The following is a 26,826-nucleotide window of genomic DNA, read 5'->3' as shown; positions in this document are numbered from 1 at the left end:
CCACAGAGGGGTAACGAAAATTGTAAATTTCATAGAAGTAACACTTTAAAAGTGAATTCTATGCTTTATCTACCTCAAAATGATATATTTTGTTGTGAAGAGTTTGGCCTTTGCGGAAACAGGGGTCTAGGTCTATCCCTGGCTCTGGAGAGGTAATCTCTAAAATCTCGGAAATATCCCCGGTGAGAGGGGTGTCTTTGTTACCCATTGTAGGCCTTGTGAACCACATCCGCCAGTTCATGCTGGCAAGATGACTGGGGGGGCCCTCTGACCACACCTGAGAGTCTATGCTAATCACGATGACTCATGGTGGGCCTCTGCGCCCATGTTATCAGCCTGAGCTCTGACAGCTGGGGCTGGAAATTGAGAGCAGCACTGTGGGCACTCAACCAGTCAGGCCCAAGTAATGAAACCCCAATACAAAGTCTGGGCACCGAGGTTCATAGGAGCTTCTGGGGTTGTCAGTATTCTACACATACTACCACACATTGATGCCAGGAGGAAAATGTGTCCCAAGGATAAAGGAAGTCTTGTGTTTGAAGTCTTCCCAGATTCTGCTCTGTGTTTTCCCTTGACTGATTTTAATGTATCATTTCCGTGTAATAAACCATCGCTGTGTGTATAATAGCTCCCAGAGATGTCTATGAGTCTTTTTAGAAAATTATGGAAACTGAGGGCGGTCTTGGGAGACATCAATTTGATGTCAAGCACATTCTGTTAAACCAAGGAACACACTTTATAGCACGTTATGTCCAACAATGGGCACAGAGCTAGTATTCACAGAGTAGTGGTTCGAATGGGTGATTAGAACATTTGTTGTTTAAAAATGTGGTAGATAAAAGCAGGAAGGGTTAGCTTATGCACCTTCCTAAGTGTGTTACAAAGTGTTCAACATAACAGATGCCAAGAGAGGGGCCCTTCATATAGATTCCCCCAATTTTCTGAGTTATCGGAGAAGAAGGAAGTGGGGAAATATTCTGGTATAACTACATAATTCTTCCCACAAAGGTGGAGGCTAGTATGACTACCTTATTTTCTTTTTTTCTATCACCTCAACTTTTTTCTTACCTAATGTGGTTGGTCCTAAGACCAGACCTGTGACTTTTGGTGCCAGAAAAAACAGGGATGGTCCCTAAACAAAAAACTATATCTATATCTTTAAACCTTTATGTCAGAATTCTTAAGGACCTGGTAGTTTTCATTGTGCCTTCACCCCATCTGGCAAAACTGGGATTGGTGGGAAACGTAACACACAAGTTGCTTAGTATTTGAGAGGCCACTAGCTATGTGCTATGTAATCCTACCTTGTATAATGAGAGTATGCTGAAGGGAAATGCTTGCTGACTAATATTACTCGTGGCAATCTAGACCTGTTCAGGGACCAAGCCTCATGTTGTTTCCAAAGGTGAAATATTTGGGTAATACTAGGCAGTTCATGTTGCTGGGAAAATCAGTAGCTAACTGTCGGAGGGAATAAGTGGGTCATATAATGGGGGAAATTAAATATTAACTTACTACTTTGAGAGAGGCTCAGACGAGAAATGATATAGTCTTATAGCTCAATTTTATACCAGATGCTGAAAGGGTGAAGATGACGTCTGCTTTTGCAACCTGACAAGGTTGAAAGGAACCCTGCAAACTTGAGTAGCATTACTCTGGGTGACATTTTGGTTGTATGATATGGTGATGGATTGCACTGTTAACGACTGAGTTAAGGACTCTGGTAGTGTGCCAGTATGTTTTGATTCTTTTCTTTTATTTTAGTCATGTTTACCACCACAGTGTGATAGGGTGTAACACTGGCCTTGTTCTTAAGGTTATAAAATCGATATTGATAATCAAATGGGGAAAATGAGGTAAAGCCTCCTCAAAGTGTAATACTGATGGCAAATGACTGGCCTAAGGAAGAACTGAATTGAGTCAATCATCAAATAATTTCTATGCTAAGTAACATTGCATGAGTTTATCATAAGGTACACATTATGGTAAATAAAGGAGCAAAAATATAAATGAAATATATGTGATGACTTTATAGGATAGATTAGTTTTATTCTTTAAAATGTCCCTTCCCCCAGAGTGGTTCCTCTGAGTGTGTAGCACATTCATATGATACTATCGCGTGTCTACTATGTAAAAGCTGTACTAAATATAGTTGCGTAGATAAATATGATTGTTTTACTATAAGACAGACCTGGCCAAAGGCCAAAGGGTAGCCTTTATAGTAAATCATTTGTTTTGGCCAAAGGAAAGATCTGGCCTTTATCGCCAACCACTGGGAGGTAACTGTTAAACTCTTTGAATTTCTTCGATGATAGGAGTGTCTTTGTTCTTCTGGACCACATCTGATATTTTATGCTATTGAGGTAACTCAGGGCAGTCCCCTTGGGCCATATGGTATCAACCCAACTTCTGGGAAGTAGGGAACTAGGAACTGAGTGCAACCACATGGGCAGTAAATCAATCATGCTCACTTAATGAAGGCCCCATAAAGCTGTGGACACCAAAGGTTGGGTGAGCTTCCTGGCTGGCACCAGTGAGTGCATATTGTCAGACATCAATGCTGGAAACGTAATGCATTCTGAAGACAACAAAAATTTCACATTTGGAATTTTCCCTATTCTGTCCATCATTGGCTGATTTTAATTTATTCTTTCCCTGAAATAAACCATAACCATGTGTACATTAACTCTCAGTGAGTCCTATGAGTCCTTCTAGTGAATTATCAAAACTTACAGTGATTTTAGGAATGCCTCCAAACTTGTAGTAGGTGTTGAAATCCTGAAAACACTTGGCAGTTCAGAGGACAGTACCCTCACACTTTGGAAATCTCCCTTCTTAAAGTGGAGAAACTGGACCAAAGAAAATACTCTGCCCATTCTGTTTTCCTTTAGAAATAACTGTTGAAGGAAGCCAAGACACATCAAATTATTATTTTTAAGATTTTATTTATTTATTTATCAGAGAGAGGGAGAGAGAACACACAAATAGGCAGAGTGGCAGGCAGAGGCAGAGAGAGAAGCGGGCTCCCTGCTGAGCAAGGAACCTGATGTGGGACTTGATCCTTGATCCGAGGACCCTAGGATCATGACCTGAGCCGAAGGGAGTGGGTTAATCAACTGAGCCACCCAGGCACCCCACATCAAATTATTTTTAATAAATGCCACAAAACAAATAAGTCACACCAGATACTTTAGAAAGAATAAAGTTTCTGTGATGTAGCATATTTAAGCAATGACTTCACTCTTCACTTCAAAAGAATTTACATGGTTTAAACGATCCCTGTGGCTGGGCCCCTACATCCACCTCACCCGCAGAGGTTGGGTACTGCTGCTTTGTAGGCCTTATACAAGTTCCCTAAAATGTCATGGTCTCTCTAAATATAGGGCATGGATTTTCTTTTGCCCTGTATACTTTCCACCAAACCTTCACCTGATTTATTACTGAATATCCTTCAGCCCTCAGCTTAATTCTCATTTTCCAGAGGAGGCCTTTCCTGCTGGCCACAGAGTATTCTTACTCCCACTTGTAGAAGAACGTATAACTTCTGGGCGCCTGGGTGGCTCAGTTGGTTAAGCGTCTGCCTTCTGCTCCAGTCATGATCCCAGGGTCCTGGGAATGAGTCCTGCATCGGGAGCAGGGAGCCTGCTTCTCCCTCTGCCTCTGCCTTTCTCTCTCTGTCTCTCATGAATCAATAAATAAAATCTTGAAAATTAAAAAAAAGAAGAAGATGCAATTTCTCCTTTACAACATTTGTGACAGTTGTGATAATTTGTGTCTATCTCCCTTTTTAGACTCTAAACTCCGTGATAACAGGGTTGCCTGTTTTGTTCACCTTCGCTGAGTGGTTGCTATGAGCCAGGGTCTGTAAGGCGAAGTTATCAGTTTATTCCATCCATACTACGCTGAGTCAGATATCTTCCCTGTTGCCCCTCTTTACAGAAAAAGAACATTTGACATGAAGACATAAATTAATATGGATAGTGTTACACTCTAAAATGCAGGGAAACCAGTACTGGAATCCATAAATTTTGACCTTAGGTCCTATATTTTAAAAACACCATATTATAGTAGACAGTCAATAATACTTATTGAATAAACAACAAAAATTAATGAAGCATGTGGGTAGCAGAATGCTATGCTATGCTATGCTTTACAAATATTACCATTTCCAAAAATTCAGATGATAATCTTTCATACCATAATTGTATTTTATCCTTTATAATCAAGAATATACTCCAGGATCTTATAGAGCAGGAGAAATAGTAGTGAGAGAATCACTTATTCCCAGGAAAACTATCAGGAATACATTAGATTGAATCATATAAAATTACAATTTTGAAGAAAAAAAAGCTCAGTGTCAGTAACTTTATATAGTTCAACTCAATAAAAACTTTTTTTGTTAATAAAAATCCAAACAATCATTGATTATTTTTAAATCAACAACATATGAAGCTAGCCTGGGATTTCTACTAAGTGAAACAAGATGACAAGGTTCATGTCAATAGGAAATTTATTGCCAGATTAAAATACAAAGAAAACCTGCCAAAGAAATTTTACAAAATACCTGCAAAGAAGCTCTTCTCCTTGCTCCTTTGTGTTTGCTGAGACAATTGAGATACTGTTATTGGATACAGTTGCACAATCAAAATGCTAGCACTTCTCCCTTCTCCAGCATCTCAGAAGAAATTTTACCAGAACATCTTTAAGCCTTGATCCCACTCACTTAACCTATTTGTATTTTCTGGTGATGGAAAATAGTAAAAACAAACAAATGAATAAACAACCTCTTCCAACTACAGTAACAACAACAAAACAAAACAAAACAAAACAAAAAAACCCTCAAACCCTTTTACTGAAAAGCAAAACAAAACAAAACTGAGATGCTTATCTGTATCATTCAGTCTACCTAAATTCAAAAATTGTGGTTCATATCAGATTCTTTGTTGAAGAAGTTTTAATGCAAAACCAAACCAAACCAAAGTGGAGTGTATTTTCATGATCATTATTTCCTTTGAAATTACTGTTGGCTTCAAAGTTTTTACCACCTCACCTTTTTTGAGAACCTGAGTTCTAATGCCACTTTGCAGAACCTCTCATGCAGAGCACCTGGAATCTGAAAGTGACTTGGACATCTGATGAGACATTATCATTATTACTATTTTCTCTGTTTTGTGGAATGCTACGAAGTTTTATCCCAATCATGAAAATACTTTTAGATGGGTTTCAAATAAATGAAATGACCAAGACCTGGTAGCCAAAGGCCTTCCCTTATCCTTGTGTGTTTTTACAAGTTCTTCAGTAGTTTACTCATAACATCTGGGTGTAGTTCATAGCTTATGCTTAGGGATTGCATGACACCCTCCCTCCTTTTAAATTGCATACAAAGAGCATGATTTTAGAGTGAGGTAGATTAGCATGACTTAATAGATAATATTTTTCAAAATAGCATTGTGAGGATTAAATGGAAGTGCTTCTGAAACCTTTAAATGCAAGGTTTTGAGGCCCACCTGAGACATTCATTAAGAATTCATTCTCTACCTCAGTAAGAATTCATTCTCTACCTCGTCTCCTTCTTCAGTGTATTCTATCCTCCATGATGGTCCATCATGGGTTCTAATTGCCTGCTGTGTGGAATACTTACTGTTTCTTCTCTCAATACTTACATATATTATTCTGTGTTCTGTCTGTTCCATAGACATAACAAAAATTCCCTGACCTTTGTTTAGTATTCTGTTCCTTGGGGAATCTTCTGGAAATCTTCAATTTTAGCTTGGTTTCAAGTGGTACCATTCTTAACCACTGGCACAATCTCCTCCCATTTAGGGTTTCTTTAAGAATCAGCTGCCTAGACTTCAATTTTCTTCTGTTTTGCCAAGAAACTTCATTAATTTTATTTATAACTGAGCCTCCTATGAGATGTGAAAATTACCCAAGAGAATGTGGAAATTACTCAAGAAAATAGACTTGTGCAACTGTATTAGATTATATTTCAGATCCATCATGAAGGAAGCTTAATCACTGGCCCCACAGTAAACTCCATCTCAGGGTGATATTATACAAATCTTCTGGGTAGTCCTTAGAGGATATGGTTAGAAGGCACTAGTCTGCTTCTCCCTGTGATACGCACTTGTAACACATCCAAGAAGTCTAGCAATAGAAAGAAAAAAAAATTTTTTTTATCTACTCATTAAATAAACACTTATACAGCACTTACAACTATTGTCCTGCTCAGTGACAAGCACTGAAGATTCAATAAGAAATAGATTATGGTTTAGAGCAATACACTTATTTTATCTCAGACAGCAATAAACTAACAAATAATTTTTACTGTATGAAAAGCAGTATTCTAATTATTAGACATAATATCTCTGGTAATATATGATACAATAAGCCTATGAAGTAGGTATGTACTATAATTATCTCCATTTTACAGATGAGGAATCTGAGACCCAGAGAGGCTAAGTAACTTATTCTAGGTGACACAGCTGGTAGGTGAAAGACCTGGGATTCAAAACTTGGCTATCAGACACTGTTAATGTCCTACCCCATGGTCCCTTAGCCCATTTCTGAGTTCATCTGCAGGGGAAGTAGTCAGTTTCCACATACTTAGAGCTTCCTGACACAGACATTTGGTATCTACACTTGTCAGCCTGAGACCTTCCACTGATTTGTGTCTGGGGCTTGCTCAGCTTTTGCAGGGGGAAGTTTAAAGGTGCCAGGTCTTTAATGCCTCCGGAGAAAACTCTCTGTGGGAGAAGGATATGGTGGGTTCACCTTGTCCCTCATTTCTTGGAGGAAGGGGAGTATTCTGAGATATGCTCCATAAAGTACCTCAGGGGATCTTGAATGGAACGGAGCTCCTGCTGGTCTTAGGGGTGACCTGCTCACTGGCATGCTTTTATCTATTTCCCTGCCTTTCTTTCCCCATTCCTTCATCTGTGCTTCCTGGAATTGCCTCTCAAAACAAGTGCCTGCCCCCAAATTTTACCTCTAACTTTGCTTTTTTTTTTTTTTTTTTTTACCTCTAACTTTGCTTTTGAATGAATTCAAACTAGGGCATATAAAACTCTCAGTATACCATACCGCCTCGCTGCAATCTCTGCTTTCTTAGTCTCTGGTCTCTGCTCAGAAAGCCTGCCTTGTCCATGTAACTTAAAATACTTATTTGTTAGGTTGCAGGCTTAGCTGCCAAAACAAAGAGACCCAATATTGAGATTTTTAAAAAATGAACTGTACTTGTCTCTTGCATAACATTCCAGAAATACATAGACAGGGAGGCACCTCCTCTTCTGAACATCTTTCAGGAATATAGATTGCTTCTATTTGGAGGCTCTGCCATTCCCCAGGGTCCTTGTTCAAGCTGGTTCACATTCCTGCCAAGAGAGGAAAAAGAAATAAAGGTATCCTTTTCTAAGTATGTGACTTAAAATCTGCACACCTTATTTCTCTTCTTATTGTATTGTCCAAAACATTGTCAGATGGCCTAGCTACAAAGGAGCCTGAGAAGTATAGTTTCTACTCAGAGAGCCGTGTTTCCTTCTATCATTCAGGATAATGGGTATTGAGAATAATTAAGAGTCTTAACCAAAAGTAGCATCCCCCCCCAAATAATCTATGGATTCTTCCTCCTGCCTTATTTCCCATCAATTCACATCTCACTATTTGAGGATGGATATTTGTTTCTCATCTCTCCCCACTAATATGTAAATGCCTTGAGGTGGAGACTTTGTTAGTTTTGCTCACCACTTTAAACCCAGGGCCTAGAATGGTGCCAGAAGTCTGAAATTGCTAGGGCTAAACTCCCTCTGGGGGATTAAGAGGACAACTTGTTTCTTGTCTTCCAGCTTCTGGTGGCTGATGTGACATTCCTGGACTTGTGACGATGTCACTCCGGTTTCCAACTCTGTCTTCACATCATAACCTCTTCTCCTTTTCTGTCTGCCTCAAATATCCCTCTGCCTTTCTCCTTCCAGGAAACCTGTCATTGCATTTGGGCCCACCCAGATAACTCAAAACTACCTCATCTCAAGATCCTTAATTGAATCACAGCTGAAAAGGGCCTTTTCCTAAAAAAGGTAACATTCATAGTTTCCAGAGTTTTTCTGTAAGTATTTTCTTTTTGAACTGGGGTGGGGGAATGGTGGGTTGGGGTATTGGTTGGGGGTGGTGGTGGTGCATTTCTCTGCCTGCTCTGGCCCCAAATACTCAAATCCATCCCACATGGAAAATATACTCACTCCATCCTAACATCCCCCAAAGTTTCAATGTATTATTACAGCATCAGCTGAAGTCCAAAATCTCATCTAACTCTCATTTACCCCCTAGTCCCAAATATCTTCATCTAAATCAGATATGAATTAAGAGTCTGGGTAGGATCCACGCTAGAGCAAAATTTCTCTTCCATCTTGCCTATAAAACTAAAAAGTAAACTGCTTCTAAAGTACAATGATGACACAGGCACAGGGGAAAACAAACAAACACAGACTCTGCAGACCAATAAAATATGTATTTGCCTCAGATGAAATTCTTGGGCCACCTGGTTGTAGACCTTTGCTGGAGGAGGACTGCAGAGTTCCTCCAGGGAGAAATGTATATACATTTGCTGGTGATGGGGTGGAGATCTTAATGAGACATTTTGTTAGGGAAAGTAAGATTCTAGAGCCTGATTGAGAAATTTCAAGGAAAAGGATGGAATTAATTGAAAATAAGTCCCTGCAATTCTTCTATAAATTTCAATAGATATATGGAAAAAATATTGTTGTGCATTCAGTCCTTTTATCTAGATCTATCTACCTACCTGAATTTATCTATCCATCTACTTAATAAAATTTATAGAAAAATTGAAAGTACGGTGCAAAGAATAGTTTCTTTTTTCCTGAAGTACTTGAGAGTAAGTGGCCAAACCGATGAACCCATCACCCCGAATAATTTAGTATTTCCTATAAACCAGGACATTTTTAAAAGTAATTACAATAAAAACAAAACTAGGAAGTGGATTTTGACATATTACTACATCTAATCAGATTCTATTCAAGTATTTTCAGCAGTTCCAATAAGGTGCTTGAGTCCAATCTAATCCTCACACCACATTCAAACTTGCCAAGTGTCCCAGTGACGCCTTTGTAGCAAACATACTGAGGTCAGTGTCTTTCTTCACATTAAGTTGCCAAGTTTCTTCAGATTCCTAGACTAGTTCCTTGATCTGTCTTTGCCTTTCATGGCACTCTTATAGGTCACGGGTCAATATTTTATAGAATAGATATATATAAGCCACCCCAGCATGGCAGCACATTCTGCCCACAGGTCCTGTCCCTGTGTTTTAATAAACCACCATTTAGCACTAACGATGTCGTAAGAATTCTTTCTTGGTCATTGGCTCCGGGCCTCACTCCACCAAACCTCACTTACATTCTAAAACTTCGTTATTTAGCACCCAAACGTGGGGCTTTGAGTCTTTACATCTGGTCTCTGAGCTTCGGTGCAGAATTGATATCAAACAAAATCTTCTGGCCAACTCTAACATAGAGCTCTAAAAGTAAGGAGATTTTGGAAACTGTTCTTAACAAAGATGGAGAGTACAAGATACTGAAATGAGTATATGCCATATTGGGGCTACTTCTACAGTTTTACATGAAATGGAACCACAGCTAAGACAGAGCTACAGCTAATTACCAACTCTTAGACAACATGAACAAGAAATAAGTATTTAATGTAGTAAGTCGCTGTTGTTATTTTAGCTCACTTGGCAAATAATGATACTGATGCTGAAAGTGAGGGGTTGCCTAAACCAAAAGCCAAAACTATGTATCACTTCTTTTATTGTTGGCTATGGAGGAAACAGAGATCTAGAGAAGGAGTAACCAGTACTTTCAATGGTATTTCATAAAATGCACAATGGATAACTTGGAAGACATATAATGACACAATAAAACTCAAGTTTTACATGAAAAAAAAAGAATAGATATAGACAGATCCTTTGATATTAATTTGTATTTTCTAGAAATTTATATGAATAGGATAATACATTATGTATTCCTTTATATTTTTTTTGCCTGTTTTCTTTTACTCACCATAACAATTTTGAGATTTAACCATTTCTATAATTCATTATTTTTTGTGGGGGGGTTACTAAATTACTTTATTTGAAGACATGGTACAAATGAAAGAATTTAAGTAGATGTTCTGGTAATTCATTTTTATTTTATTGTTGAGCTTACTACATTATACAGTCATACCACAATTTATCTATTCACCTGCTGGAGAACATTTGGGTTGTTTCCAGTTTTAGGCTATTACAAGTAAACTTATGTGAAAATTTGTGTATATTTATTTGTATGGACATATGCTTTCATTTTTCTTGGGTAAATACCTCAGAGTGAAATGGATCAGTCCTATTAACTTTTTTTTTCAATTTATTTATTTTCAGAAAAACAGTATTCATTATTTTTTCACCACACCCAGTGCTCCATGCAATCCGTGCCTTCTATAATACCCACCACCTGGTACCCCAACCTCCCACCCCCCCGCCACTTAAACCCCTCAGATTGTTTTTCAGAGTCCATAGGCTCTCGTGGTTCACCTCCCCTTCCAATTTACCCCAACTCCCTTCTCCTCTCTAACACCCCTTGTCCTCCATGCTATTTTTTATGCTCCACAAATAAGTGAAACCATATGGTAATTGACTCTCTCTGCTTGACTTATTTCACTCAGCATAATCTCTTCCAGTCCCGTCCATGTTGCTACAAAAGTTGGGTATTCATCCTTTCTGATGGAGGCATAATACTCCATAGTGTATATGGACCACATCTTCCTTATCCATTCGTCCGTTGAAGGGCATCTTGGTTCTTTCCACAGTTTGGTGACCATGGCCATTGCTGCTATAAACATTGGGGTACAGATGGCCCTTCTTTTCACGACATCTGTATCCTTGGGGTAAATACCCAGGAGTGCAATTGCAGGGTCATAGGGAAGCTCTATTTTTAATTTCTTGAGGAATCTCCACACTGTTCTCCAAAGAGGCTGCACCAACTTGCATTCCCACCAACAGTGTAAGAGGGTTCCCCTTTCTCCACATCCTCTCCAACATATGTTGTTTCCTGTTTTGTTAATTTTGGCCATTCTAACTGGTGTAAGGTGATATCTCAATGTGGTTTTAATTTGAATCTCCCTGAGGGCTAATGATGATGAACATTTTTTCATGTGTCTGATAGCCATTTGTATGTCTTGATTGGAGAAGTGTCTGTTCATACCTTCTGCCCATTTTTTGATATGTTTGTCCGTTTCGTGTGTGTTGAGTTTGAGGAGTTCATTATAGATCCTGGATATCAACCTTTTGTCTGTACTGTCATTTGCAATTATCTTCTCCCATTCCGTGGGTTGCCTCTTTGTTTTTTTGACTGTTTCCTTTGCTGTGCAGAAGCTTTTGATTTTGATGAAGTCCCAAAAGTTTATTTTCGCTTTTGTTTCCTTTGCCGTTGGAGACATACCTTGAAAGAAGTTGCTGTGGTTGATATCGAAGAGATTACTGCCTATGTTCTCCTCTAGGATTCTGATGGATTCCTGTCTCACGTTGAGGTCTTTTATCCATTTTGAGTTGATCTTTGTGTACAGTGTAAGAGAATGGTCGAGTTTCATTCTTCTACATATAGCTGTCCAGTTTTCCCAGCACCATTTATTGAAAAGACTGTCTTTTTTCCACTGTATATTTTTTCCTGTTTTGTCGAAGATTAATTGACCATAGAGTTGAGTCTATGGGTCCATATCTGGGCTCTCTACTCTGTTCCACTGGTCTATGTGTCTGTTTTTATGCCAGTACCATGCTGTCTTGGTGATCACAGCTTTGTAATAAAGCTTGAAATCAGATAAGGTGATGCCGCCAGCTTTATTTTTGTTTTTCAACATTTCCTTAGCGATTCGGGGTCTCTTCTGATTCCATACAAGTTTTAGGATTATTTGCTCCAGCTCTTTGAAGAATGCCGGTGGAATTTTGATCGGAATGGCATTAAAAGTATAGATTGCTCTAGGCAGTATAGACATTTTAACAATGTTTATTCTTCCGATCCAAGAGCATGGAATGGTCTTCCATCTATTTGTGTCTTCTTCAATTTCTTTCATGAATGTTCTGTAGTTCCTCAAGTACAGATCCTTTACCTCTTTGGTTAGGTTTATTCCCAGGTATCTTATGGTTCTTGGTGCTATAGTAAATGGAATCAATTCTCTAATTTCCCTTTCTGTATTTTCATTGTCAGTGTATAAGAAAGCCACTGATTTCTGCACATTGACTTTGTATCCTGCCACGTTGCTAAATTGCTGTATGAGCTCTAGTAGTTTGGGGGTGGAGTCTTTTGGGTTTTCCATATAAAGAATCATATCATCTGCGAAGAGAGAGAGTTTGACTTCTTCATTACCAATTTGGATACCTTTTATTTCTCTTTGTTGTCTGATTGCTGTTGCTAGTCCTATTAACTTTTAAAAATGTGTTAAACTCATTTCCAAAGTAACTGTGCCATTTTCATTCCCACCAGAAGAGTGTAAGAGTTCTGATTACTCTATGCCCCACTAAGTATGGTCAGTATTTAAAGTTTTAGCCATTCCAGTGAGGGTGTAGTGTTATCCTGTTGTGACTTTGATTTACATCTCCTTAATGATGACTAATCATGTTGAGCATCTTTGCATGTACACATTTACCATCCATATATCCTCACTGGTGAAATGTCTGTTGACATTTTTTTTTCCATTTGGGTTGCCTTCTTCTTATTAAGTTGTAAGAATGCTCAATATATCCTAGATGCAAGTTCTCTTCAAAATTTTGAAGAAAATTGCTTATTTATAAAGTCCAAATTTTCCCAAAATTTTAAATGATCACTCTGCTTTGCTTTGTATTAAAAAAAAATCTTCACTAATCCAAAGTTCACTCAGAATTTACCCTATTTTTTTTCCTTGGAGTTTGATAGGTTTTGCTCCGACATTTAAGTATGGTCCATTTTGTACTGATTTTTAAAAATATGATGTGAAGATGTAAAGTAAGAGTTGAGTTTTCTTTTTTTCCATGCAGCAAAAAAAACATTTTAGCATCATGACTGGAAAAGTTACACTTTCCACCTTTCCACACTGAGTTATCTTGCATCATTGTTGAAAAACAATCAACCATGTATGTGAGTATTTCTGGGCTCTTTATTTGTTCCATTGGCCTGTACATCCACTTTTATGACAAAAGCACAACTTTTCCTCAGTTGGGTTAACAAATATCTTTTAAATTATTACTGTGTTCTTGGATATGCGGTCATCACTTTTTGAGTAATTCTTTAGTTTCTGACACAAAGGCATAGTATATGTTCATCTTGTATTGCCTTAAGACCTAAAGTCAGGCTTTTCTCCAACAAGCCCTACTTCCTGTCAGTGAAGACTGGTGTTTAGAAGCCAGGATCTGAGTGCTAGTCATGGGCACTCCTGACTAGTAGAGTACTACTGCCCCCATACCACTCAGTGGACAAGCTAAAGCACAAGTGTATGTATGTGCACACACATAATAGACACGTATACACAGGATACATACATCTATATTTCTCCATCTTTACCTACTTATTAAAAACCACTATTTCACACTGATACTACCAATTCCTAAATAAGGTTAATTCTATTTTTTTTTTCTTATTGTATTTGAATTGCCTTCTGTGATCATGAGAAAGCTGGATCCTAGTATCTGAAATATATTACTTGTTAATTATTTGATCAACTTTCCTTTATGTGATCTCTCTGCCATCACCACTGCCACTTCTTATGCTGCTTCTGCATAAATACCCTCTTTCCCTTGCTAGGCCTCTCAGGCCGGACTCTCCCCTGTGAAATCCTGTTTCACATTCCTGGGTGATGATGTCTTTTGCTTGACTGTTTTCACGGATGGATGCCCTCCTCACCCTGCTTAGACTCAGGTACCCCAAACTAGAACACTCTTCTTCAGGGAATCCCCCTTCTTCCCCACCCATGAAATCTGGGCAGGTATTTACCTAAATTAGCTACATTTAATGGCCTTATGACTGAACTGTATGGAAAGAAAAGAAGGTGAAGAGGAGGAAGAAGAAGAAAATTAAAAAGAAGAAGAGTAGTGGGATTGATGAAAAGTAACTACATTTTGGGGTGTCTGGGTGGCTCAGTCAGTTAAGTGTCTGACTCTTGATATTGGCTCAGGTCATGATCTCAGAGTCATGGGATCCAGCCCTGCATCAGGCTCCATGTTCAGTGGGGCATTTGCTTGGGATTCTCTCTCTCCCTCTCCCTCTGTGCCTCCTGCTGCTGCTGCTCTCTCTCTCTCTCTCTCTCTCAGTGAATAAGAAAAATCTTTACTTAAAAAAAAAAACAACCCAAACTAGTTATGGGGCACCTGGGTGGCTCAGTGGGTTCAAGCCTCTGCCTTCAGCTCAGGTCATGATCCCAGGGTGCTGGGATCGAGCCGCGCATGGGCTCTCTGCTCAGCAGAGAGCCTGCTTCCTTCTCTCTCTCTCTGCATACTGCCTGCCTCTCTGCCTGCCTCTCTGCCTACTTATGATCTCTGTCTGTCAAATAAATAAACAAAATCTTAAAAAAAATATAGTTACATTTTGTCTTTGAGTGATAGTGCAACTTTACTATTGATATTACAGGAAAGAATATCTTCAGACTTGAGAAGCCTCAGAGACATATAGATTATATGTAAATAACATTGATAATTTCTACTGTATCTTTAAATGTAACTTTATGGAAGTCAAGGTTGCTACAGCTGTCATTTCACATATCATCTCTCTTCTCCTGCTAGGGTAAGACAAATAGTGCACTCATTATTGTGATTATATTTTTTAAACTTCAACACAAGAGTAATGGTCAAGGAAATTTAGAAGTGATGTCTGATATTCCCTTTAAATTATTGGTTTTTTCCTTGGATCTTTAACAAAATTCAGCCGTTTGAGATGATTTCCTTAGAAAATAAGATGACTTGCTTCAGTGCATGGTCAAGGGACATAGAGAAGGTTAATAGAAAGAACAGACTAGTGCAAGGGGACTGATAATTAAACAAGCAGTGGGAACTTGTATACAGATGAATCCATATACAGAGTTGGTAGAAGAAAATACATGCAGTCAGAAATGAGCTATGGAGGTTAACATTAACACAAAGCTCTATGAAATTAAATTTCATTCATTATTGTGGCATATATATGTAAGTTCTAAAAAGGTTCTAAGCTCCATGACCAAGCAAACCAAAGCAGGAAAACTTTTTGAAAAATTTAAATGATATAAGATTTTACTTTTATCATTTTAATATTCATGGTTTTGTAAACACAATGAAAAGCATCATTAAATTATATAACAAATTCTAAAAGTCCTAGGTAGTAATTTCACTTATTTTGGCCTCCAAAATAGGAATTCCAGTTTTCAAAAAAAGTAATAAATTCTTAAATCCAAAAGCTACAGTACCCCCACTGAATATCACTCTGTATGTAAACTGAGGCATCAAATTTACATAAAGAGATATTAAATGGGAATTGTCACATTCCAGTGGGCACCTCAATACTCAAAAAATTTCATGTCCCATTTCAACTAAAATTCCCAACCATGAAGATCTAAATTTCTCAAAGGCAGACTACATGGAACATAAAATTTTTCTTTAAGAATAACGGTCTCTGGAAAATAAAGTACTTATTTGTATTAATGAAGGTATATATAGTTAAAAATAAGAAATATCATAAACTAATTGTACATTTATCCATTTATTGCACTAATAACATGCATTTTATATATATGTATATATATATATATATATATATATATATAAATTTAAGTTCAGTTAGCCAACATGTAGTACCTCATTAGTTTTTGATGTAGTGTTCAATGGTTCATTAGTTGTAACATCCAGTGCTCAGCAGATCATGTGCCCTCCTCAATGACCATCACTTAGTTACTCCATCACCTTACCCCCCTCCCTTCTGTACCCTGAGTTTGTTTCCCAAGGTCCAGAGTCTCTCATGGTTTGTCTTCCTCTCTGATTTCTTCCCACATTCAGCTTTTCCTCCCTTCCCCTGTGGTCCTCCACACTCTTCCTTATATTCCACATATGAGTTTAGGTTATGTATATTCTCACACTTATCTCAAGTTTTCAAATACCTTTTAATTATATTTAACTGTAAAAATCTATATTTAAACTCTTCTCTGGGATGTAATGTAATCAATTCATGGATTTGTCACACTGTAATATTAAAAACCACAGAAAGTAGAGGATTTACAAGGAACTAAAAGTATCAGAAGACTACTATGTGATTTGAAATCTGATAACTGTTATCAAATTCTTTACGTGTGACTATTAAAAGTCATTCATTCCACAGCAGTTTTGAATATGTACTGTAAACAAAAAACTAGGGCAAATCTCTAGTATGCGCCTACTGTCTATACCTGCTCAGTCCTTTTACCCATATCATCTCATTGTTTATTCTCCTTGAACCCAATTTAAAAAAGAAAAAAAATATACAACTGAAGGGTTTTTTTTATGTTAAGAAATTATCACAATGCCCAGCACATGGTAGATGTACAAAACATTAATTTTCCTATCCTCTTTCATTTACTTTTTAAAGTAACACTGCCAAAAAAAAAAAGAAACACTTAAAGCAACCACTTGACAGATAAAGAAACTAAGGTTCAGTGAATTTAAGTGACATGCTCTTGACCAGAGAGGCAGCAGGATTTGAAAGCAAGTTTAAAATCCCAGTCTCCTGATACCTACTTAAATTCATTCCTTTATTTAGTGCTATGCATGTGTTTATTGTAAATAGAAAAGTTACTCTTTAGTTATTAGAAAATGAACATGAATTCTCCATTAATTGTTTCAGGGTCCACAATGTATAAAATTTAGAGCAGCTACAAATATAATAAGGAAACAATACAATTCTGCTATCTAACGTCATATATATGCTGGTATTGTATCACGCATATATTCATATACATTCATATTACATGAGTGAGTTTTATGCTCATTGAGAGAGACAAGTAATGTAAATACTTGGGGTACATCTGCCAGCCATAACAGATAAGGCACATGTACTTGAAGTGAGCATGAGATTGGAATCCTGAATTAGTTATTCCCTTAATCATCTCAGTTTCCTCAGACTTTTCAGAGTGTGAGCATCTCATTTTACATAGAATGATTCTGGTCAAATATATATATTTTTTAGTGATGAGATTCTTATATGTATGCAAACATTTCATCTGATCCTAATAAAAGTAATTGTGCATCTTTAAGCACTGAAGTATAAAGCATAAATATATTATATATAATAGTATATTTTTAAAAAAGAACTTCTATTCTGGAAGATAACAAACATACACCCATACGGAGAGGATAATGTAATAAACTGCCCATGGGCACATCCAAGCTTCAGCTATTAGCAACTCATCAATAATCTTGTTTCATCTCTATAATAGCCCCCTGAGCAGGGATCCTGATGTGGGGCTCAATCCCACAGATCCCAAGATCATGACCTGAGCTGATATCAAGAGTCAGATGCTTAACCAACTGAGCCACCCAGAAACCCCTGCCTTCTCACTCTTTAAATAGAATAATATACTTTAAGATATACTCTTTAGACATAAATTAGTCTGTATTAATTTTTTTTACTTTTAATTTCCCTTGAATTACTATCCTTGACACTCTACTTACTATAGTTGCTTTTCTGAAATTATAATAAGTAATCTATATTGTTTTGATATTTGGATATTGAGATCTGCATACTTAATTTCATGTAATTTTCCAAGTGGTATAAGAAAATGCATTACTATTTGCAAAAATTGTAGAGATTTTAAAGCAAAATTTCTGAACAGACTCTCTTAATAGCTGGAAAAGTATTTTTCTTTTTGAAGAAATTCGCTTTCTTTTGTGAAGTCCTCTGTGTTATATGGACTGCAGGTGAGACTTCTACTATATTAGGTTCATTTTTGTTCCAAAAGGCCAGGTATACTTCTTTTGAATTTTACAGGAAGTAACTAATTAGAAGACATCTTCTCTCTTTTGTTTGCATTCAACCAACATCACAGATATGTATGACTGCACACCATGTATCATGTATTATGTATAAGGCACCTTCTGGGTATTGTGGGTGAGACCAAGGTGAATTGTTCACAGTTTCTGCCCTATAGCCACTCACTATAGTGTGGGAGAAAGACCCATTAAGAAGTACCTCTAATTCATAACAGAAAAAGAAACCGTTATAATGGAGATACAGTATATGATAGAGATGCAAAAGTACAGGATAGAGAATTATCAGTATTGCCTGACTTTGTGGCAAAGACAAGATGTGCGTTGGTCCAAATGAATGAAAAAAGAAATCCAGGCAGTGATAAAAGCTTGAGCAAAGATATGGAAACAGAAAAGTAAACATTGTTTAGAGAAATAATGATTAATCTGTTGTGTTTTGAACATGTGTTTAACAAGTGCCTAAAGGATAGTTCAAGATGAGATGAATAATTTTGTGGAAAATTCAAATGCTTGGCTGTCAAGTTTTGACCCTGTTAGAAAGGGACACCACAGAACAATATTAAGCAAAGTTGTATTATTATTTCTTAACTTTTTCCCATGGTATTTATAAATAAAATAATGGTAGTACATTTCAATATGTCTATTCACATGATTTTCTCTTTTTAATATATAATTCTCCATATTTCTTTATTTTGCCCAGAGGAAGATTAGCATTGCTACATCAGAGAATAAAACAAGAGATTGAGAGAGCATCAGTACTAAGTTTTGAATTGCAAAGTTGTATTTTCTGTTCTTAGTAAGACAAGAACTTAAAATTTTAGTATTGCTACAATATAAAGGGAATTTCCAAATTTCTGTAGCTTCTATTGAGGAATCTGGAGGCAGAGGTCTGACTAGATCTTATTGCTCCTTCCCTGGTATGCAGAATGGACTCTGTTTTGAGGTTAAGTCCCTTGAGAAGAAGCAAGATATGATAAAGAAAAGAGGAGGAGGTCGAGAGACCAACTGTATGCTTCATCAGATTGTGGAAAGAGATGACAAAACCTGATCAAAAGAGAACAGAACATCTATGGTAGAGAGATATTTTCCTGAAGGCATTGTGGCCTTGAGAATCCTTCTCTGTTACCTCTGTCTACCTAAGAAAAATCATTTATGCTCACATAGCATGTCTCCAAAAAGCATGGAGGAAGGGAGGGCATCTGGAGAACTTACCTGAGAAGGACAGAATCAACCAGAAGAGATAGTTTAATAGGAAAGAAATAAGTTAAAAAAGTACTTTGCTTTCCCATTCATTACTCAAAGAGATGAAGATCTCAAAGGAAAAGCAGATCAGTCATAGAAAACAAAACTACATTTGGCTTAAGTATCTGAATGTTGTTGTAATTTTTCTATTTACCACTCAAAGTGCTTCATCCATTTATAAATCACTCTTTATTTCTTTTAATTAAACCAGAAGAATCATATGGTAAAGAAATAAAAAGATTTCACACTGGTTTGTCAAGACTTATAGCAACCTGGTTCTCTCACTTGCTGGCTGAATCACAGGTCAGAACAGTGGCTCAAGACCCAAGATAAAAGGTGTCTGGAAAGACTTATGTCCCCCATGAGGAAGGTAGCGGAGAAGCTGATAGACAGGGAGGACAGGAGAGGAGGCTGAAAGTATCATGTCTGGCAGACAGAAGCCTTATGACTCCATGACTCTGCAGTCTAGATTATCTGGACCTAGCGATTATGCCTACAAATCAGGTTCTATCACTCTAGCACATATAAGACCATATTAAATTTATGTATTCTTTCTTGGATTGATTTTTCATTTCGTTGATATGCTTTTTTCCTCCGTCCTTACATCCATTGTTCCTTTAGTCCCTAAACTAATTGCCATATTACCTGGTAAGGAATTAGATTTAGTAATATTAACTGATATTAACAAAAGTAGCATATTGTTTCAAGTTATTGTGTTGTTAAACAGAACACGCATGTAATAAAATAAATTATATCTAATGTTAGAAAACACATCAGTGATTGTCAAGGAATAAGAAGGGGTGGGATTTTGGCACCAAATGGAACTCCTCGGGAGGGTGGAAATGTTCTGCAGCTTTCCCGTAATGGTGCATCCATCTGTCAAAACTCATTGAACTACACACTTAAAGTATTTATAGTATATAAATTTAAATTATACTATAATAAAGTTAATTTAAAATATATAATAAGCATAGTAATTTTGCCAAGCATTAAGGAAGTATGATTACCTGTCTTTGAATACCTGCTGGGCCCCTCACAAGCTAACTGACTTGGGATAAGTAATGATCCCTCCAAACCTCAGTTTCCTTATCAACTAAGAGTATCAGTAATATCTATTCCCTAGGGTCTGTATTAAGAAAATGTGGCAATATATGTAAAGCACATAGGAAAACAAAAAGCAGATAGGAAGAGGTCCATGAATGCATATCTTTACCTACACTTCTATAGCCAAGTGAGCGCTAATTAAAAACATTTTTATTAATAGACCTGAATAATGCAATCCTATTTATAAGAGGAAGTTCTTTGATAAAACCCTAAAATCAAATTATGTGTTATTCTAGTTATTATTCTAGTTTTTTCTAATGTAAAAGTATTCTTTCTCTGTATTTCATTATTTCAGAAGAAAATACACTCAGTTCTTCTGAAAAAATTTTGGGGGGAAAATGTTTAATGTGTTTGTAGTGAGGAGGATAACTATGGTGTGCTAATAATGGTCATATTGCTTTCTTTCATTGCTGGGACACTAAAATACACTGTACCAATAATGTTACAGCAATAATGAAAACTGAATTTCACTGGCTACTGCTATGAAGAATAACTTCCTTTAAAAGTAAAAGATCTCAGTCTCTTTGGCTCTGTAACCACTTTTGGAATGTTTTGCTGAAATCTTTTAAATCAGCCTAATTTATGGCCCAAAGCATCATGGTTACTTCAGTGTGAAGTTAATTCATTTAAACACAGACTAGCTTCTGATTCTGAGATTTACATTGTATCCAAAGATGGTATAAAATAGATTCACTCCCTGAGAATAAAATGATAAGAATTATTGCTCTTGGCTTCTCTATGACTGTTCCAGTGAACAAATGTGTTGGCCTTGTAAAACGATGACTAAAAAGCTCACCATCTGAAAGCTAGAAAAGGAATGGCTGTACCGCAAAGTATTTAAATGAGATTTACCCAGAAGTTGAGGAAAACCAGAGAAAAAGAAACTTTCTTATTTCTTATTTATTTGTTTGCAATTTATATCTCTCTTCCACTTACTAATGAAAAGAACTGAAAATGAGACATACAGTCTGGCATGCTATTGAGACATTAAAAGGTTAGAAAGAAAGAAGAATGGAATTAGGGTGGGTTTATTTAATTACTGTAATATATGCTAAATATCTTTAATTCCTTATTACTGATTATAGTTGGTGACTAGCTCACCTTTACTGCATTGTAGTGAAATGTGAACTATAATTTGGAACACATTCAGTTACTGTTTTGTACTCCAGCATTAAGACTTCTCTATAGCCCATTAATTTTAGTGAAGTTTACAATATAGTAGGTAAGAGTGCATGTTCCAGAGTCAGGCAAATCCGAGGTTGAACACTAGCTCTCCCATCCAGTGGAAGAGTAGTACAGACTCTATTCCTGCCTCTCTAACTTGAAGATAATTAAAATCACCTCATAAGTTTTTGAGAGGCTAAATCCAATAGTACCTGGCAAACACCAAACTTCTACCCTTGGTATTTTATAGGCTTGACCAATCACCATTGGCCCCATTCATATACAGAGCTTCTTATGTCATGGGTAGTCATTACTATTGTAAATGCTACTGAGAGTAACATTTAAAATCTTATCTTTTTGTTTCTTCTCTCTAAGATGGATGGAGAACCCAAACATCATACCTTTACACACTGAAACATATTTCTGTTTTAGCTAAATCCTTTTATCTGCCTGCATTTTCTTTGGTAATGGATTACTCTGGAGCACCTTGTCTCCTTGTTTTACTTTGTTTTGCCATCAAGTGGTCTACTGGACAACTCCACATGAAGAATAACTCCATGTGAATACTGCATATTCAACACTAAATTGATCGTCCTTTCCCTCCTCAGTTCTCCTTCCCTTGCATTCTTCCTTCTATATTCCTACTCCTGGTAGATGGCCTGACCAGACACTTGGTTTTCCTATTATACATCCTGGAGACCTTCTTGATGTCCCATTTTTCTCTCACCATATCTTACTGATCCAGTTCAATTCTCTGTACTGCTCAACACACAGCTTTTCTCTGTATTGCCATTTACACACTTTCCCAACCACATGACAAAATGATTCCTTCCTCCACATTTGCATTCTTGCTGTTTTCTATATTATAATGTTCCCTCAACAAGCTACAATTTCAAAGCTCATCTATAATGTCAATTTTTCCATGAGGTCTTATTTCTTGGCAAGGCATCTGGACTTTGTGTCATTAAGTCCCTTACTTTCTGATATAACTGCATCACATATATGCTTCCTTGAGAATATCAGTGGAAGGCAGACAGGCTCTGTGTCAGACGTCCTAGATTCCCTCTTAGTGCCATAGCTTATTAGTTTACTTTTCTTTGAAGTGGGGTTAATGTAATACTGAGAGGTCATTGATATAATTAAATAAACTAATGTAACTGAGAATTCTTTTATTGAAAATTGACACATATGTAATAGTATATTTTTCAATTTGAATCTGCTACAGTCTAAACCAAAAGAAGTTTCCTGCATCATTCAAAAATTGCATGTTTACTGAATGATTGGATCTGAAATTTACATTTATTCCTTCATATAATGAATAAATATTTAAAGTTTCTGATGAAGGATACATCATCATATTTAGGATCATGATTTTTTTTAAAACCTAGAAGTAGTTTAGAAAATGAATACCCTGAAGAAAATGCCTGTATTTACTGTGAAAGTGAAATTAAGGGTAAAACCAAGCAAGAAGAGACTAAACTAGCATACAGAGACTAAACTTGACATATAGTCCATCCATTTTTGCCCATTTCTATAATCTCTCTGGTTTCTTTGCCTCCAGACTTTCCCTGCTTTGATCACTAAAAATACCATTCTCATCGTGTTGATTTCCTATTTAAGAACCTGCAGTGTCTAATCTGACGAAACAAACTGTGGGTTGCTAGGGGGAGGGGGGTTGGGAGAAGGGGGGTAGGATTATGGACATTGGGGAGGGTATGTGCTTTTGGGTAAATTGGAAGGGGAGGTGAACTATGAGAGACTATGGACTCTGAAAAACAATCTGAGGGGTTTGAAGTGGCGGGGGGGTGGGAGGTTGGGGTACCAGGTGGTGGGTATTATAGAGGGCACGGCTTGCATGGAGCACTGGGTGTGGTGAAAAAATAATGAATACTGTTTTTCTGAAAATAAATAAATTGGAAAAAAAAAGAAGAGTGCATAAGAAAGATGTGGTAAACACACACACACGCTGGAATGTTACTCAGCCATAAAAAAGGAGACCTTACCATCTGCAATAACATGGATGGACCAGGTATAGAGCTAGGTGAAATAAGTCAAACAGAGGAAGACACGTACCATATGATTTCACTCATATGTGGAATTTAAGAAACAAAGCAAATGAACAAAGAAAAAAGAGATCTCCTTCCTTCCAAAAAAACAAAAACAAAAAACCCAGACTCTTGATACAGAGAACAAACTGGTGGTTGCCAGAGGGGAGGAGGGGGCGGGATAGGTGAAATAGACAAAGGGGGTTAAGAGTACACTTAGCATGATGAGCACTGAGTAATGTATGGAATTCTTGAATCATTAAATTGTACACCTGAAACTAAAAAAAAAAAAAAAAAAAAAAAAGAACCTGCAGTGTCTCCCCATGGCTTACCACATCAAGACCCTAATTCTCTGCCTGGAATTCAAGGTTCTACCTAATCTGGCCCCAATTTATGTATGCAATTTCATTGCCTATCATTCTGGCCGATGTGATCCATAAAACCTTTCTATCATACATATTTAGTAGTTTATGACCTAGGATCTGACACTTATCTATGCCCCTAGGGTGATCTAAATAGAGTCTTCTTTACTGAAGATTTCCTTAACTATTAGAATCCATATTTTTAGTACTTGAATTATATCTCAAATCAAAATACATTCACTGTTGCTTAGAAAGTGTCAAGATCTACAACAGAAACCTTGAGGGACATAAAGATGAATTAGTAACAGTCTTGATTTCAGTTTATTATGAGACTGACGCGCTACCTACTGCGCTAACGAGGCACCTGATTTCAGTTTATTATTAAGTTTAATGAAACCTATAGAATGTGTGATGAAAATAGAGGAGATAAAAAGTAAGGCATATGTTTGTGTGTGTTGGGGGAGTGTGCGCAAAAAAATTTCCAGGAAGAGTTGATATTTAAGCTGTGTTTGGAAGAAGAATCAACTAACCCAAAGGCACAATAAACATAGTATCTAGGGCTCATGATACTTTTAAGGGCCCACAGATAAAATCTTTAATTTTAACTTATTTTGATATCATAAAAATTTAATATACAATATTGGATATATAAGAATGAACTCAACAGGATTATACTTGTTTTCATGCCAATACAGTATTTTTTAATATTTTGATGGAGGAAGGAGTCCCTGAAGACAAAGTAACTTGGGCTCACAAAGGTCACACTGTCATCCTGCCTGGAAGAATGAATGTGATATTCATGGGTAGAGCTGGAAAGAAGAAACAATTTGAACAAAGGTCATATTGTAGGAAAATATAGGGTAGATGTGGAAAATATAGGGTATATGTAGGAAATTCTGATCTTCTGATCAGATTAAACATGACAAATTGGGGTGCCTGGGAGGCTCAGTCAGTGAAGCGTCTGCCTTCAGCTCAGGTCATGATCCCAGAGTCTTGGGATCAAGCCCCGCACCAGGCCTCTTGCTCAGCAGAGAGCCTGCTTCTCCCTCCACCTGCTGCCACTCTCCCTGCTTGTGATTTCCCTCTCTCTCTCTCTTTGATAAAAAAATAAAATTTAAACATGACAAATTATGGCTAAGACAGGTAGGCCAAGAGAAGGTGGAGTGGATCTTACGGTTATGGAAGCATTATTGGTGGCAATTTTAAGGAGATTTGAACTTGTCGATGTTTACATAAAGAGCTGTTGAATGGGGGAGTGACATAATAACAGTTTTCTATACCTAGTGTATTTATTCAACAAATATTTACTAAGCACCTAAGATGTGCTAGATGTTTTGCTAAGTACTGGGCATACAATCGTATAAAAGGGAGTCCCTGTCATTATCGATCTAACATCCTAATGGGTTTAAGAGAAAACAAACACACAAACTATCAAGTCAATAATAATTTCCCAAAGTGGTAAGTGCTTTGAAGACAGTAGAGGGGAAGAATAAAGAGAATAAAGGTAGAGTACTCTCATAGTTGAGAGGGCCAACATTCCAAGCAAGAGGAACATAGCAGGGAGAAGAGCAAGCTCCAAGGGCTGGCAAGTTGACAAATCTGAAATGAGGCTGGTGTTACTGGAATGAGTGAATAAGAAAATGAACGTGAGGAATGATGTTGGGGAGGAAGTTTACATTTTTGCACTTGATTATATAACATCTTATGTTTCTTTGTCTTTATCCTTTCCAATAGTTTTTAAAATTTATCTTTAATTTACAAGTTGTTTCTTTTTTTTTTGTTTTTAATCTGTGAAAAGGCATTTGGATCCTTTTTGGAATGCAGTGGTGTTGTTAAAATTCTCTTCTATCCTGCTCAACATCTAACAGTGAGCTGAGATTATGAAAGACGTTCAATAAATATTTGTATGACTGGTCTGTTAGACAGCAGATTATATTCAGATATCATATGAAATTCCACTGAAAGGAGCCAAGAATTCACTTTGGTCTTAGATAAATAAATTGTCATTTAGTTTACACAGTCCTATGAACATCTAAAATAAAATAAGAGGTATCACATGGCATTTTAAATAATGCTGGCCTCTTCTTTGATAAATTCGTTTAGTACTATTATAAGAGGACATCATGGTCCATGATTCAATTTGGAATTTTACTCATTGTCATGGTCAACCAAGAAAAGTGCTATCTAAAGGCAAAACTTAGAGATTATTTTTGGAAGTTGCAGCATATATGCATATAATTTCCCCTGATGTCTCCAAATAAATTCAGAAAAATTAAATGAAAGCAAGAATTCAATTTGGAAGAAAAGTTTCATTAATTGACATAAGCTTTGGATGATTCAAGAGTTGTGTTCAGAGTAAACATCAATCTGTATTTATGGAATAGTTAAGAAAAACAGCACAGTATTATATAATTGTAAAGTAAGCATACAGTAAGTCTTATAGTTTTTGGCTTATTCTGTCATGCTGTAATATCTTTGGACAAAACAATTTACTAAATTATTATAGCATTATATGTATTTTCATAATCATTGATTTTAACTGCTGCAACTTTGAGGAATTACTGGCATCTTACATTTTATTTCAATTTTTGTTAATAGAATTAAACTGATCCTACTTGTAAATATAGGGTTGATTAAGGGGAGTTTATGTTTGTCAAGGACTTGGCCTTTGAGATTGATGAATAAATCTTAATAATATTGTATTTGAGCAATACGTAATCTCCAAAGGACTAAACAAATAGAAATTAATCCCTTAATTATTCTATCCTTCAATTAAAACTGATAACTCCCATTCTCCAGTAAAGCAAAATGAGTCACAGAAATGTAATCCTTTGATTCCGTGTAAATTTCATCACTTTCCAGAGTAACATTAAGATGTAGTTTAGAAGAGTGGGGATTTTAAAGTGCAAACAGT

The 26,826-nt window shown here is 36.7% G+C and overlaps 1 long non-coding RNA gene across 1 annotated transcript in view; it reads right to left on the bottom strand.

Moving 5' to 3' along the window:
* Positions 1–5,876: 5,876 nt before the first annotated feature.
* LOC122908613 overlaps positions 5,877–26,826 on the bottom strand; it is a 219,900-nt gene continuing 198,950 nt past the window's right edge. Inside the window, exons 5-6 of the long non-coding RNA XR_006384987.1 lie at positions 7,237–7,373; positions 5,877–6,147 (exon numbers count right to left, since the gene is read on the bottom strand). This is a non-coding gene — a long non-coding RNA (uncharacterized LOC122908613). The remainder of the gene's footprint in view (positions 6,148–7,236; positions 7,374–26,826) is intronic.

This window comes from Neovison vison, chromosome 6 (genome assembly GCF_020171115.1).
Source record: "Neovison vison isolate M4711 chromosome 6, ASM_NN_V1, whole genome shotgun sequence".
Lineage (NCBI taxonomy): Eukaryota > Metazoa > Chordata > Mammalia > Carnivora > Mustelidae > Neogale > Neogale vison.
This window is presented reverse-complemented; position numbering and strand designations above follow the sequence as displayed.